At 35.2% G+C, this 15,782-nt stretch overlaps 2 long non-coding RNA genes across 4 annotated transcripts; one reads left to right on the forward strand and one right to left on the reverse strand.

Moving 5' to 3' along the window:
- Window positions 1-1,509: 1,509 nt before the first annotated feature.
- Window positions 1,510-3,464, reverse strand: LOC125597829. Its single transcript, XR_007331982.1, has 6 exons — window positions 3,115-3,464; window positions 2,635-3,028; window positions 2,272-2,525; window positions 2,045-2,161; window positions 1,812-1,969; window positions 1,510-1,715 (listed from the first exon to the last, which is right to left on the reverse strand). It is a non-coding gene; the product is annotated as an uncharacterized LOC125597829 (long non-coding RNA).
- A 1,852-nt stretch (window positions 3,465-5,316) lies between these two features.
- LOC125597834 lies at window positions 5,317-15,133 on the forward strand. Of its 3 annotated transcripts, XR_007331986.1 has the most exons (8): window positions 5,390-7,313; window positions 7,460-7,519; window positions 7,813-7,909; window positions 11,851-12,296; window positions 12,396-12,504; window positions 14,218-14,271; window positions 14,704-14,871; window positions 14,948-15,133. It is a non-coding gene; the product is annotated as an uncharacterized LOC125597834 (long non-coding RNA). The 3 variants fall into 3 exon arrangements; XR_007331985.1 differs by having other exon boundaries at window positions 5,317-7,313; window positions 12,396-14,271; XR_007331987.1 differs by lacking the exon at window positions 14,218-14,271.
- Window positions 15,134-15,782: the final 649 nt, after the last annotated feature.

The raw sequence follows: 15,782 nt of genomic DNA on the forward strand, positions 1-15,782 counted from the left end.
ATAAAAGTTTAGTATGTAATTTTTATTTCAGTTATTTTGTATCTATTAAATCTTTGGTATTGAACCAGATCATCGGTTTTTCGGAAGTTTGACCAAATATTTTTAACCATTTTTCCTGAATTAATTCGAAAGGCGGTTTTTAATACAACCTAACAACCTGTAATCAAATAAAGCTATGATTCATGGTTCGACTGGTCGGTTCCATCCAATTTTCAAAAACAACTGTTAAAATTAATGTTTTGAAAACCAGATTGTACATTGATTTGTCGTTGTAGTTGGGTCAATGGTCGGACCAGTTTAATCGATCTTAACTTTTAATATTACTTTAAATTAAGTAACTATAAATTATATATACTCAAAAATAAAATACTTAAAAACAAAAACATATTAATAAAGTAAATCACTGATGAAGAGATGGAATACGATAAGTGATGGTTACTATTGTGTGTTGATTTTATTAGTGTACTAGTGGCATGCCCGCCCTGCGGGCGGGGCGGTTGTATTTTGGTGTTATTTTTATGTTGTTGATGTAGCCATGTTTTGGAGTTATTTGTTTGTAAACGTTTAGCTGTCCGGTCTGTCACCACGTTTAGCTGCTCGGATTAAAAGAACAGATATTGGCTGCTAAGCTATGGCTGACGTAATTTATACGCTAGGAAGAACACAGAAAAAAAAACAAAATAAAAATATGATGAAATGCCAGCAAACAGGACAACCGCCCCGATAGTCTTTTTTTGGTGTAAAGTCGATAGTCTTTTTATGCATTTGTGTAACCGTTTAAGGTTTCTTTACTTGCTGACTCATGGCTTGCTTAGGTTGGAATTTTTTTTGGCATAATGAGTAAAACTTGCAATATATGTTCAAGGTGTAAACAGAATCAAACGATAAAAGGAAAAACAGAAACAATAGTGCAAGTGTAAAACAAAAGGAAAAGTTCATGGGAAAAAATGAATCAAGAGCAATGCATGAATGTATAAGCTCCTTTGCATTTAACGTTGGCGAAGGAACATGGGATAGCCGTATAGGCTCCCCTGCAATCGTTAATGGTTTTTAAATCTTGAATGTAATGGAAGGTGAGAGATAGCTACTATGTTAGTCCTGGAACAGAAGGGAGTCATAATGAGTGTTTAACTTAATCTACCTCAATTGGTTAAAGACACTTGTTGCTTGGATGGAGTCATATAACATGTACTGGTTTTAGATATTTTCATACAAAATGTCATAATAAGATGTCAATGATACGCATGTGTTCATGTTTTTTTTATGGAAATAAATTGTGAGCTTTTTAAACTTTTATTGTCAGTCTATGCAGGGAAATTATGGATGTCTACATAGCTGATCGATCCCGTGCCGTGTGTCACTTTATTTTTCGCTAATATGATATCCATGATATACATATTTTTGTCATAAATTTTTTTATTAGATGAATATGATTTAATCTGCAAATCTGGCTGAGATACTACAAAGTTAACATGATGGGTCCAGCCACAGCACAAATAGGTAGACAAATTGAGTCTTAAAGAAAATGTTAAAATATCAAACATCCACCAGTACATTGAGTTTAACTTAAATAGAAAGAGTAGCTAAAACAAAAGTTGATAAGCAAATGTAGTAACGATTTAAAAAGATAGGTAACTGTAGTGGGGATTTGAGCATTCCACGCAAGGCAGACAGCATCATCCGCTTTGTCTGATACTGAAAGCTCTACACGATACCTATACGGAGGGAATATAGACATCAAAGTCTAGTAGTGTTGGGAAAGTAAGGTAAGTTGTTTGAATATTCTGGACAGCGTAGCTTAAGATAGTTACCTGAGGACACCCACATCGTTGGTTTTATCAAATACGATGCATGTAAAAGAAGAGATTTCCCGCTGGAGCTTCTTTGACAATTTCCAGCAACCAATATAACACCATTCTTTCTCTGCCTGAATTCTAGTTACTTTGGTGGCACAGAGGAACTCAATCATCTGTAATCAGTTAGAAAACAACAACAATTAGATGTGACAATTCAGAGAATAACTTTAGATAGATGTTACTTTGACCTGAAGCTCAGATGTGATAACGTATTGGTTGGGCTCAGAAACCGTGAGTTTCAATTTTTGTGGACATGAAGAAGCTTTGATGAAGAGGTAGTCTGGTTTGTCCCATCACCAACAAACCTAAAGGACCATAAACATGACAGGACCGAAAATTTTAGATGGAACTATAGACCAATATTTATAAAGCACACAATCTGGTGGTATGTAAAATTACAATCAGGGCGTCTTACTTTTCATACTATTCTTTTCCAGTAGATGTCTCAGAGTCAAGTAGAGATAGTCGGCCTGCATAATGGATTGTTAGTCAATGGAATGCTTTCATTGTTTGAAAGTCAGTCTTTCATAGTATGCTTGTTCATAGAGTTATAAATGTATTAGAAGTATGGAATAGTCAGCTTATCTCCAACTATTTTGGGATTAATGCTAGTGACCAGCACAACTTTTGGCTATGCCATCAAAGGGACTAACACACACAGTCACATCCCTGTAAACAATAACACGTAGTAGAAACGTTATTAAGCTTCATTAGAGAAACGGTGACATAGAAAGTTGTAAAAGAGAACAACCATTGGAGATTTAAATGTAAAAAGTACCTTTCTATATGTAGTGTACCCAATACCCGATGTGCCCCATGTGTAGCATCGTCTGATTGCACTGAGCTTACCTAGGATGTCTTCCAACTTTAAAAGTAGAGGTCTGTTGATAACGTAGTTAGATTCGTAAGCTATAAGGTAGCTGTCTGTTGGTATTTGCCAAGGACAGAAGCTGTTCATGGTTACAGAATCCGAAGTGCTCAGTTGGTATCAGTTTCGACCGGTCCGCTCCATTACTTCTGAAAATAACGTTCCATTATTAAAGCTGACGGAGATAGGCGAGTCAGACAGGAGGAAATTGTTGTTGCTCCGTGTTACACGTCAAACCACCTATGGACTGAAAAGGTGTCGGCAAGTGACGGTTGACATTGACTGATCCTTCAATAAGCATAGACTGTAAGACACGAAAAATTATATAATCTGAATTGGTTGTTTCATACAAAGCTTTAGTAAGAGACATAGGTGATTCATATCCATTACCTTTTCGTCTAGCAGGAGCATGTCGACTCCCATAAGCTTGCCTCCTTTTTTGATATGTCTTGCCTCCCAGAACGTAAGCATCAGAACCTCCGCAATGTTTGTACAACACACAGCTTTCAATTCGGCAAGAAGGATGCACGAATTCACCATCGCTGAAGTTCGTCGTTGAGAGAGTTGATTTTATCTGATTGTGTAGGGGTGAATCACTTTAATGGTTGCTTTAATACGACGGAGGACAGAAACTGTAGTCCTTACAGTAGCGTTATCGGAGGTGATAAGATTCAAAGAGACACGCCGACTCTAGTTCGTAAGTGGTCCACCTGTCTGGAAGAAAACCTAAAAATAATGGGTCTCTGGAAAATTTCGTACGGGCCTTACGAATAAAACATAGCACACAATATTGGGCCCAAAAACAAAACGTATTCAAAATACAATTACAATTTTAGCGAAACCGGTTTCGTTGTATGAGTACACGTGGCAAGAAAAGAGGATAGGAGAGGTGAGGTGGCTCACTGTGGAGAGTTTCTCCTCAACTTTATTAATATAGATTTCTAATAATAATAATTTAAAATACTTTTTTACTGTTTAATGTGTATTGTTACAAAACCGCTAGCTATTTGATTCATTTGTGAAATGTGCGGTCCATGACTTAAAAAGCACTACCCTAAAAACGCAATAGTACGTTTTTTATTTTTTGAAAAACACAAAGTATAAGAAGAAATTTCTGATTGAAAAGCTAAAAACATATTAATAAAGTAAATCACTGATGTGCAGTCCATAACTTAAAAAGCACTACTCTAAAAATGCAATAGTATTTGTCTTATTTTTTTGAAAAACGTAAAGTATAAGAAGAAATTTTCTGATTGGTGACCAAATGCGCTTTTAACGTAAATGAAAAACATGTTTATCAATGTCTCCATTGACACACTATGTCTGATTTTCTTTGTCTCACTACATTATCAGAATTATTTGCTTTGATTGACATGTTTATGTCCTCATGGCATTTTCTTTCTTGATGCATTCTAATGTGGTATAAAACACTTCTTAATGTGGTATAAAACACTTCTAAAATCACTCAAATACTGTCCTAGATATCGAGTTCTCAGCTCAAAAGGGTATGTTCTGTTAGCAGTTTGTTCTCAACTTATTATTTAACAGTCTAATATAAACATTAATAAATTCAAATATTTCACAGTAAATTAGCAAAGTGTCAGCAAAGCTGTTAGCTAGTTAGTTAAGTATGAATAGATTTACCTAAAATTAAAATTTAACATTTTAGCACTCTTTTGTGCAAGTTTTATAAAAATCTTAATAGCTATGATACATTATAGTAAATTTTAATATTTCTAGTTTGCATGGGAAAAAACTCTGTTTATATAATAACAATTTTAACAAATAAAGATCTCAACTTTTGGTGCATTACCATTTAGCAAGAAGGAGGACAAAAGGCAATTAAAGTTGATACATGTAATCCAAGTAAGCGTCCTCGTCATAATGAGCAGTTTTTCAATGGTTAAATAGATTAGCTGGAGAAAGAAACGTGACAAAAAAAAGGCTTAGAGGTCTTCCAGTTAGATTACTAAAGACAAGTATAAAAAATGTATTGAGATCTTAAGCAAAAAAATTAGTAAAAATTGAAACTGATTCTGAGGCACTTGAAGAACAGTACTTCAAAGTCAATTTCATTTACAAGTGATTTCTCTGAAAAAGTCAATCAATTACAAAAATAATCTACACAAACTTCTTGCACGACAGTAAGAAGATTTCATTTGAGCATAAGAAAACTTCTATAGAAGTTATGAAAGTTTTCTAAGAAAAAACAAATATCTGCAGAAATTTAAATTGTAAAACCAACATGTCTTTAATTAAACCAACATGTTTACCATATAAGATTTCTAGAGAAGTCTTCTCTGGAATTTTGGAAGATTTTTCAAATTCAAAAATAAGCCAATATTTACTAAAGAAGACTAAATATTGGATTTTGTTTGGATCATATGGCCACTTGTATGGAAGTTCGGTTGATTGTTACTCTTTTTTTGTGTCATCATCATCAAGCTTGAGACTTGAGTGAGAGAGGTTGAGGCAGCATCATCACAAGTTCTGAGAAGGACAAAACTTTTTCTGGTTCAACTCACGCTTCTCCTCCACAAGATCCAAAACAGTTTACTTGGGAAACCAAAACTTGAACGAATGCAAGAACTAATTTTGTATAAGCATAAGACCAAAGCCACTTTTTCTTGTGTCTCCATGCTTTGTATTTGAGTTACTCTTGTTTTGAGAGAGAGAGAGAAAACATGGTTGCTTGTTTCTGTCTACTGTACATGTTCTTCAATGAAGTAAGAACTTTTGCAGACCACATAATCTCAAGTCTAGTTTCAAGAATGAGACTCAAAACATTTATAATAGTGTTTTGTGCGTTGGTTGATTATCATTGCAGCGCCGGTTCTTTGGAGAATCAACACCATTTGGTAAGAAGTCGCATAAGACGGCTGAGATATTGGGTTACCTGAACTCTCAGCAGGCGTTAGCTGATTATGCAATCCTGATTAGAAGCTTGAAGCAGAATCTATCATCCGAGGCATCACCTGTGGTTGTATTTGGTGGCTCGTATGGTGGAAGTAGGCTCACACCCACCTCTCTCAATGGAATAACAAATCATTACTCATAAACTATGTTCTGTTGTATGTTATGTCTTAAGACAGTTCTCGGTCCTTGCAGCGTGGTATAGGCTCAAGTATCCCCACATAGCAATCGGAGCATTAGCATCCTCTGCTCCAATTCTTCAATTCGATAACATTGTGCCATTAACAAGCTTCTATGATGCAATATCTCAGGATTTTAAGGTGTTGTATGATCTGTTTGCGGGAAATATCATACAAAAGTGATGTTACAATGAACTTATTGTGAATTAATTACAAGCAGGATGCGAGTGTTAACTGTTTCAAAGTCATAAAGAGAAGCTGGGAAGAGCTAGATGCAGTTTCCAACATGAAGCATGGCTTGCCAGAACTCAGTAAAAAGTTGAAGACTTTCTTTTAGATAGCAGAACACAAGATGAATATGTTATGAAACTATAAATAACATAATGTTATGTCACTGAGTGGAAACAGGCGTGTACAGAGATGGTGATGACAATGAGCTGCTCAAACGAGAGCATGTTCCCACCGTACGAAAAGTGACTTTGAGAAAATTGAAGAACAGTTCATGAGTAGATGCGGAGTCAAGCCTCGACCACATTGGATCACCACAGAGTTTGGCGGGAAGGGTTAGTTTTGTATTGTGTCTTCTCTCATTTCCTTCCCATCTATCGGATCAGATTTAACAAAATGAGATTCGTGGTATTGTTTTTGTCATATATTTTCACGGTTCTGGAGAACATCTCGAGCAGTATTTTCGCGCTTGTGACCAAGAAAACTAACATTCTTCTGTCAAAATGGTGGTGTTGAGAAAAAAATTGAAACTCAACATTGTTTTGCATGAAACAGGTGCGCACCATGCGGATGGATCTCAGGGCAGCTACGAAAGGCGACCCGGAGTGGCTGAAAGAGCAGAGGAAGCAAGAGGTGGCCATTATAGAAAAGTGGATCAGTGAGTATTACATATATTTGAAAGAAGAAGACTAGGTTTAAGAAGACCAATAGAAAGCCAAAAGGTCATTTTGCACAAGATTAGCAAACAAAGACTTTTTGTGTGTGTGTTTGTCATGTAGTTTGAGATTCATCAGTTTCAGAGTAAAAAATCAAAACTTGATGTCTATGAAACTAAACAATTGTGAAGTTTTGAGTGAAAGATATGGAAACTAAAAGAATCGCAAGAAAATTTCATTACTTGAACGACAAAGAAATACAAGACCGGTTTGGTTTAAGAGACCCACAAACGACACTGTATAAAGCAGAGACATCATCGTTAAATATTCAAGGCCGGTTTGGTTTAAGTGGAAAAATATAACCGTTAGAAAATGCAGGATGACCGGTTCAAATTCGAAATAATCGAACCAAGTTTTTAAAATATAACCGTTAGAAAACGTGTCTTCAGTAAACGCCTCCGTTAATCAAATATAGACGCGTTAAGAATAATCGTGTGCGTTGTCAATTTATTTCCACATTGTTCACAGTTCCTCTTTCTGGGAAGGATTCTCTCAGATCGATTCTTCCAAAATTTGCAAAACTGGAACAGAATCCGATTGCCATCTTAGATTAGTAAGTGTTTCGCTCTCTGTAAATCGTGAATTTGTTTGAGGATTTCGAATATTCTTTGATCGCGATTTTGTTTCTGGTTCTCCAAATTTTCTGAATTGTTCATTCTTTTCTTGTTGAAGAGATGTTGATTAGATTTTTTTTTGAAGGTTGATTCCGCCTAAAACCCGATGTGATTGTTTGGGCTCCTCTCACTCGTCATCGTTGAGGTACGTCTCCGTATATGTAAGGTTTGTGTTAATATCTTTTTGTTTAGGGTTCTTTTCCCGTCTTGCGATTAGTTTAGAAACCATCTTATGCATACATTCTTTTTAATTCTCTTGTCTCTAAAATGATCCGTGTATCTTCACTACATGCATATACTTTTGTTTTTTTTAAATCATAGATTTCAGGAATCCCAAATGGTTGGTTTGGCTTAAATAGGAGTGTACAATCTGTCAAATTCATTCTCTCTTGTATAAATCTCTTGTTTAGTGTCTGAACATGGTTTTTGTTTGAACAGATGATATATTATCGCTTGGAGGAGGAAACCCACCGGCCTTTTAGTTGCTGCTTTACATACCTGGAAGCTTACTCCGCCTGAAACCATCGTCACCAAGGTAATTTCTCTGTCTATGAACTAAAAATACAAGCTTTCTTTTAACAAAAAAATTCTGTCTTTTGAGGATGGAATTCAAACGAGGACAAAGTCAAACCCCATTAGATCAGTTCTAATCGATGTTATAGCATTCTCAAATCCAAATAAGATCATTGGCAAGCACTAATCTTAATAGTGTTCTGTCAGATTTTTATATGGGTAACATTGGTCCCGTAAGAAATATTTTGGTGGGTAGCGCATGCATGTCTAAAGAGGTCGGTTATGGGGATGGAAAATAAGATCCGGAATCTATTGGTTGGTAGTGCATGCTTAATAGTCTTAAGACAAAGACTATATGTGGAGGGGATGAGAAAAATATTGACCCACGGCTTAGAAAAAGTCATTAGATGATGAAACAACGACTAATGGCTTTTACATAAGACTCGTTGGATGCGAAATAAACGACCAACATGTCTTAAGACAAAGACCCTGTACCACAAGGCTTAAAGAACTATGTCTTTGCCTCTAAACCACAAAGGCTTAAAAGTACAAAAAGACAATGAGTAGGATGGGTTGGTAGTGCATGACTTAAAAGTTTTAAGACAAAGACTCTATGGGGATGAGAAAAAAAAGAGACCCACGGCTTACTAAAAGACATTAGATAAACCACAAGGCTTAAAGAACTATGTCTTTGCCTCTAAACCCACAATGCTTGAAAGTACAAAGACTGAGTTGGATGGGTTGGTAGTGCATGACTTAAGTCTTAAGACAAAGACTCTATGGGGATGAGAAAAAAAGAGACCCACGGCTTAGTAAAAGTCATTAGATGATGAAACAATGACTAATAGCTTAAATAAGACTTGTTGGATGGGAAAGAAACGACCAACATGTCTTAAGACAAAGACTCTGAACCACAAGGCTTAAAGAACTATGTCTTTTCCTCTAAACCCACAAGGCTCGAAAGTATAAAGACTATGAGTTGGATGGGTTTGTACTGCATGACTTAAAAGTCTTAAGACAAAGACTCTATGAGGATGAGGAAAAAAAAGACCTGGAATCTATTGGTTGGTAGTGCATGCTTAATAGTCTTAAGACAAAGACTATATGTGGAGGGGATGAGAAAAATATTGACCCACGGCTTAGAAAAAGTTATTAGATGATGTAAAAACGACTAATGGCTTTTACATAAGACTCGTTGGATGCAAAATAAACGACCAACATGTCTTAAGACAAAGACTCTGAACCACAAGGCTTAAAGAACTATGTCTTTGCTCTAAACCACAAAGGCTTAAAAGTACAAAAAGACTATGAGTTGGATGGGTTGGTAGTGCATGACTTAAAAGTCTTAAGACAAAGACTCTATGGGGATGAGAAAAAAAGAGACCCACGGCTTAGTAAAAGACATTAGATAAACCACAAGGCTTAAAGAACTATGTCTTTGCCTCTAAACCCACAATGCTTGAAAGTACAAAGACTGAGTTGGATGGGTTGGTAGTGCATGACTTAAGTCTTAAGACCAAGACTCTATGGGGATGAGGAAAAAAGAGACCCACGGCTTAGTAAAAGTCATTAGATGATGAAACAATGACTAATAGATTAAATAAGACTTGTTGGATGGGAAAGAAACGACCAACATGTCTTAAGACAAAGACTCTGAACCACAAGACTTAAAGAACTATGTCTTTTCCTCTAAACCCACAAGGCTCGAAAGTATAAAGACTATGAGTTGGATGGGTTTGTACTGCATGAGTTAAAAGTCTTAAGACAAAGACTCTATGAGGATGAGGAAAAAAAAGACCCACGGCTTAGAAAAAGTCATTAGATGATGAAACAATGACTAATGGCTTAAATAAGACTCGTTGGATTAGATAAAACGACCAACATGTCTTAAAACAAAGAGTCTGAACCACAAGGCTTAAAGAACTATGTATTTGCCTCTAAACCCACAAGGCTCGAAAGTATAAAGACTATGAGTTGGATGGGTTGATAGTGCATGACTTAAAAGTCTTACACAAAGACTCTATGGGGATCAGAAAAAAAAGAGACCCACGGCTTAGTAAAAGACATTAGATAAACCACAAGGCTTAAAGAACTATGTCTTTGCCTCTAAACCCACAATGCTTGAAAGTACAAAGACTGAGTTGGATGGGTTGGTAGTGCATGACTTAAGTCTTAAGACAAAGACTCTATGGGGATGAGAAAAAAAGAGACCCACGGCTTATAAAAAGACATTAAATGAACCACAAGGCTTAAAGAACTATGTCTTTGCCTCTAACCCACAAGGCTTGAAAGTATAAAGACTGAGTTGGATGGGTTTGTAGTGCATGACTTAAAATTCTTAAGACAAAGACTCTATGGGGATGAGGAAAAAAGAGACCCACGGCTTAGTAAAAGTCATTTGATGATGAAACAATGACTAATAGCTGAAATAAGACTTATTCTTAAGACAAAGACTCTATGGGGATGAGGAAAAAAGAGACCCACGGCTTAGTAAAAGTCATTTGATGATGAAACAATGACTAATAGCTGAAATAAGACTTATTGGATGGGAAAGAAACGACCAACATGTCTTAAGACAAAGACTCTGAACCACAAGGCTTAAAGAACTATGTCTTTGCCTCTAAACCACAAAGGCTTAAAAGTACAAAAATACTATGAGTTGGATGGGTTTGTAGTGCATGACTTAAAAGTCTTAAGACAGACAAAGACTATATGGGGATGAGGAAAAAAGAGACCCACGGCTTATAAAAAGACATTAGATGAACCACAAGGCTTAAAGAACTATGTCTTTGCCTCTAAACCACAAGGCTTGAAAGTATATAAACTGAGTTGGATGGGTTTGTAGTAGTGCATGACTTAAAAGTCTTAAGACAAAGACTGTATGGGGATGAGAAAAAAAATGACCCACGGCTTAGAAAAAGTCATTAGATGATGAAATAATGACTAATAGCTTAAATAAGACTCGTTGGATAGGAAAGAAACGACCAACATTTCTTAAGACAAAGACTCTGAACCACAAGGCTTAAAGAACTATGTCTTTTCCTCTAAACCCACAAGGCTCGAAAGTATAAAAACTATGAGTTGGATGGATTTGTAGTGCATGACTTAAAAGTCTTAAGATAAAGACTCTATGGGGATGAGGAAAAAAGAGACCCACGGCTTAGTAAAAGACATTAGATGAAAAACGACTAATGGCTTACATAAGACTCGTTGGATTGGAAAAAACGACCAACATGTCTTAAGACAAAGAGTCTGAACCACAAGGCTTTAAGAACTATGTCTTTGCCTCTCAAACACAAAGGCTTAAATGTACAAAAGTTACAAAAAGACTATGAGTTGGATGGGGTTGGTTTATGATTTGTTGGATAGAAAGAAAAACGACCAACAGCTGAAATAAGCTTAAGACAAAGTCTGAAATAAAAGTCTTTTACACAAAGACAATGGTTTGGTTTACGTTTTGTTGGATGGGAAAAAGAAACGACCAACAACTTAAGACAGAGTATGAAAAGTTCTTAAGACAAAGACCATGTCTGAAATCAGTCTTAAGACATAGGCTAATACGATACGAAAACAACTCACGGATTTGGAAAGCCACACAGCGACAAAGACTACCAATGGCTTACAGATGTCTTAAGACAGAGATACTTAACAAGGATCAAGAGATTTTTAAATAAGGCTTGTTGGATGGGGAAAAAAAGCAGCCAACGGCTTAACGATGTCTTAAGACAGGCTTCGAAAAGTCTTTAGATGGATAAAAATTACTAATGACTTAAATTAGACTTGTTGGATCGGACAAAAAACGACCAACAGCTTAAAAGATGTCGTGACACGAAAAGGTTCTGAACTGAGAATTATCTTCGCGATAACCACAAAGATGTCTTAAGATAAATACTCTCAAAGATGTCTTAAGATAAATACTCTGAACTAACTGAGAACTATGATTCTGATTTTTTTGTTTTTCAGGTATCTGCTTCAGAAGGTGTTCAAAACCAAATTGTTCAAGATTTTGAGGAGATTTCAAGTGTAGCGGACTTTTGTGGCAGGTATGTCATATGTGCTTTTCAAACTTGCTTGTAATTAGTTTCTGAAATTCAAACAGATGTGAAATCAAGATTAATTTCATTTCCACTAGACACGTGCTTGAATAAGCATCCAAAATCTTAACATATTTATGTGTTAGCCTTTATACTTATGTGAGAGCTTGAAGTATATATGCCAATATTGATTTTCTCAGGTATGTGCTTCTCTTATGGATGCCCAAAAGAGATTTTTCTAATGTTTACAATTATTTGGTGAAGTATGGATTTATCACTCTCTTTATATTGTATAACTTTGGATTTGAATCAACGTTTCAGAGTAACCACATCTCTGTTTCATGAAGAAAACACTGGTCACTTGAAATTCTGCAGGTTGGTGGTTTCCTTTCATGTCTCTGTTAGTCTGTTTTGATTCTCCAAGTTCCAAGTCTGATTTTGGTGTTGGCTTACTCATTTATTTTTATCTTGTAGGTCTATTTTCTTCTGCATCAACCGATTTCAAATCCTAATGTGGTGTATCTCAAACCTCCATACATGGGTTCTGCACAATCACTTAAAAGTACAAAACATACATACATAGGTACAAACATGCATTCATATATACGTACTTTCATACTGTATACATGCATAATTGCTTACATACATCATTGTTTATTTGCTTTCTTGATTTTTTGTTTGATTCTTTTGGTAACTTACTTGCTTCTTTATGTACCCTTTCATTCATACTTCTTCCCTTGCTTGCTTTCTTGATGTTCTGCTTCTTTATTGACTTCCCTGATTCATTGTTTCACTTCTTTACTTGCTTTATTGATTTGTTGTTTTTTTGTTCCTTGTGTGTTTTATCTTCCTTGCTTCCTTATGTTTTTTTTTGTTCCTATTTGGATGTGTTTTTGCGTACCTGGTTGTTTATATATATTATTTTGCGATTCCTTACACACTTCTTCTTTTTTTCATCTTTGATCTCGTGTCTGTCGTTCTGTGGAAACTTATTGCTGATATCCATTGATAAACAGTTGATTTAATTTTTTATACTGGTACATTTATATTTTGTGCTTATGTTGACAGCAATAAATATTGTTTGGAAAGTAGTTATTATCTGTATTCTATGTTTGTACATCATAACATCTCTCATTTTATAAATAGATATATCTTGGAGTTTATATAAATATTTATCTCGTTTGACTAACAATACCTATTATCTATGTTTTGGTGCTTGTGTTCATTTATGAAATGGATGTATCTTGGAGTCTCTTATAGATATCTACTTTGGGTGCAAGTATGACTCATGTATATTTTGGTAGAATTTTCCTTGAGTCTGGTATGTACTTGTTTTGCGTCATGCTCGAAATCCTTGGTGATTATTCCAAAATATTACAATGACATGATCCTCACAATCTAATTGGTTGTTATTTGAGTAATGTTAGAATTATGCATATGATTCTTACATTTATGATTATTGTGTAATTTTTTCTCTTTAAAATGTGTATCAGTTGACTTGACTTTTATAATATAATGCTTGGAAATATTTTCAGTTATGGTATTAGACTAGTATCTCTCACTTTGTCTTAACATATATAGTTAATTGGAACTTGGTTTCTTTGTCAAAACAGAGTTCATTGTCTCTATGTTTTTTTCTACTTGAATCTTTTTTAAGTAATGTTTACTGCTGTTTGTTGTTTGCCAAAATGGACAATTTTCAGCGTGAGTTTTGTTGATAAACAATGATTTTTTTTTTTTTTTGGCTTTGTGTTAAGATACAAGTTTTTTCATGTAAACACATTTGTTGCTTATACGATCATCTTGGTCATTCTCTGTTAAGATTATTTTTGATCATGATATCCTCAGTGTGGTAGGATTGATAACCATTTTTCATCTTAAACTCTTGGAATAGTTGGTGTGGTAAAAAAATATAAAAATTTATTGAGAATATTATTCACTAGCGCGGATTTTTGATCTAAATTTTAAATTTTTTTTTAAAAGATACTGAAAATATAAATAATTGCATTTTCCTCAATTGATTCCCGTGTGTGGGCTTGTGTCTCCCTCTTGTAGGATTAGTCTCTCATATAACTTTCGAGCTTCTGTTCTGGCTTTGTATTTCATCTTGATCAATATAAGTATCCTTCAATAAAAAATATATATGTATAAGATAGATGTGTGATGTCCCATCATGACTTGTTATAACTGAATATAACTGAACATTATATTGGCCACATTAAGTGTAACAACACCATCTCTATCTGCTTATCAAAGAGTAAGGGACACTTTGTTGGATGTTCTGCTATTTAAGCAGATGCTTGTAAAAGGTTCTTTAAGCGCAAGAATCTACATGTCTTCCCTCAAAAAGGTAAAAGATTTGGTATATCAAGTTGCACAATTGTGAAGAAGCTAATGAGTTTGAAAATAATATGAACGACCAAGAAAATGAAAATGTGTTAAAAAGGAACTCACATATGTGTCAATATCGTTGTAGCGTAAACCAAGTTAATTGTTCTCTCGTTTTCCTTTCATTCAATCGTGACAAAAAAAACAGAATAATATAAAAAGGGATAAATCACAATAGCAAACATAATAGGCTTTTATTTTATTTTTTAATTTTTTTGTAAAAAACATAATAGTCTTTTATTACAAATTTAAAACCCAAGTATGAAAACACAACACATGCTTGCAAAGGAGAGTACCTGAACTTCACAACTAATTATTCATTAGTAAGATAAATGTGCAAAAACATAGAGCTAAAAATATTGATTAAGTTGTATATTTTTTTGTTGGGATATAGACAATAACAGTGGAGCAAGACACCTAAAGCAATTGAAGATGGTAATCCCATCGCTTCATCAAATATGGAGACCATTTCTTCAGTTGATCCTAATGTCATTTTTGTTGCTGCTGGAGCTCCTCCTTCATGTTCGGTCTGTAATATCTTTCAACTTTCGTGATAACCAAGGTAAAACCTGAAACTTTTAGTTCAAACTAAGCAGATTACTAAACTATAAATCTGTGTTTGTGGTTTATGTTTTAAGGTGATCTCACACCGGCTCAAACACTTGACCTTCTCTATTGTTTTTTATTTTTTATTTTTGTCAACCTTGACCTTCTCTGTTCAAATTACTATTTAATTGTGTATATAATATCAGAGAAAGTAAAGGAAAAAGCTAATAAAATATTATAATCTTAGGCAAAATCTTAATTGATAAATATTTTATGTAGTCATTTTTTTAATTACTGAGAATGATTTACGTTATTTGACAAAAAGAAAACAAAACTACGTTTGGAAAACGTTGATATCTATCTCTGAGCAAATCTAGAATGGTATAATAATCGTAATAACTCTTTAATTCTAGTCAAAACCTCTCTGACACGTTTCCCAATGAAGTCTGTTTGGAAGCTCCCCAGCTGCGCTTCCGCCTTGAGCCCTTCGCCGTCCGCCCCTGGTGAACCCCCTCCGCCCATCCCCACCCCGCCAGACCCTCCAGACCAAGCCTCTTCCCTATCTCCACAAGAATTCCTTCCCTATCTCCACAAGAATTCCCACCCTTATCCACTTCTTCCTCTCCTAAAAACAGATCTACAACTGTTCCAAAAACCCTAAAATTTGGGGTCAAGGTTCCTCCTTCTTCAACTCCTGCAAAGGAAAACCAACTAGGAGACTCAGCCAGCCTCCAAGCTCAGTTAGATGCTAAGGCAACAACTGAAAAAACTGTTCCTGAAAATGGATCTACACAACAAACTGATTCTACTCCAAACAGTATTCCACTGACTGTAGAAGAATCCCCTTTACTTCAAAAGTCTAAAACTATTGACCCACAGCTTTTTTCATCAGTCAACACAAACAAAGCTTCCACTCCCACTTCGAAC

The sequence above is a fragment of the Brassica napus genome, unplaced genomic scaffold (genome assembly GCF_020379485.1).
Source record: "Brassica napus cultivar Da-Ae unplaced genomic scaffold, Da-Ae ScsIHWf_1545;HRSCAF=2147, whole genome shotgun sequence".
Lineage (NCBI taxonomy): Eukaryota > Viridiplantae > Streptophyta > Magnoliopsida > Brassicales > Brassicaceae > Brassica > Brassica napus.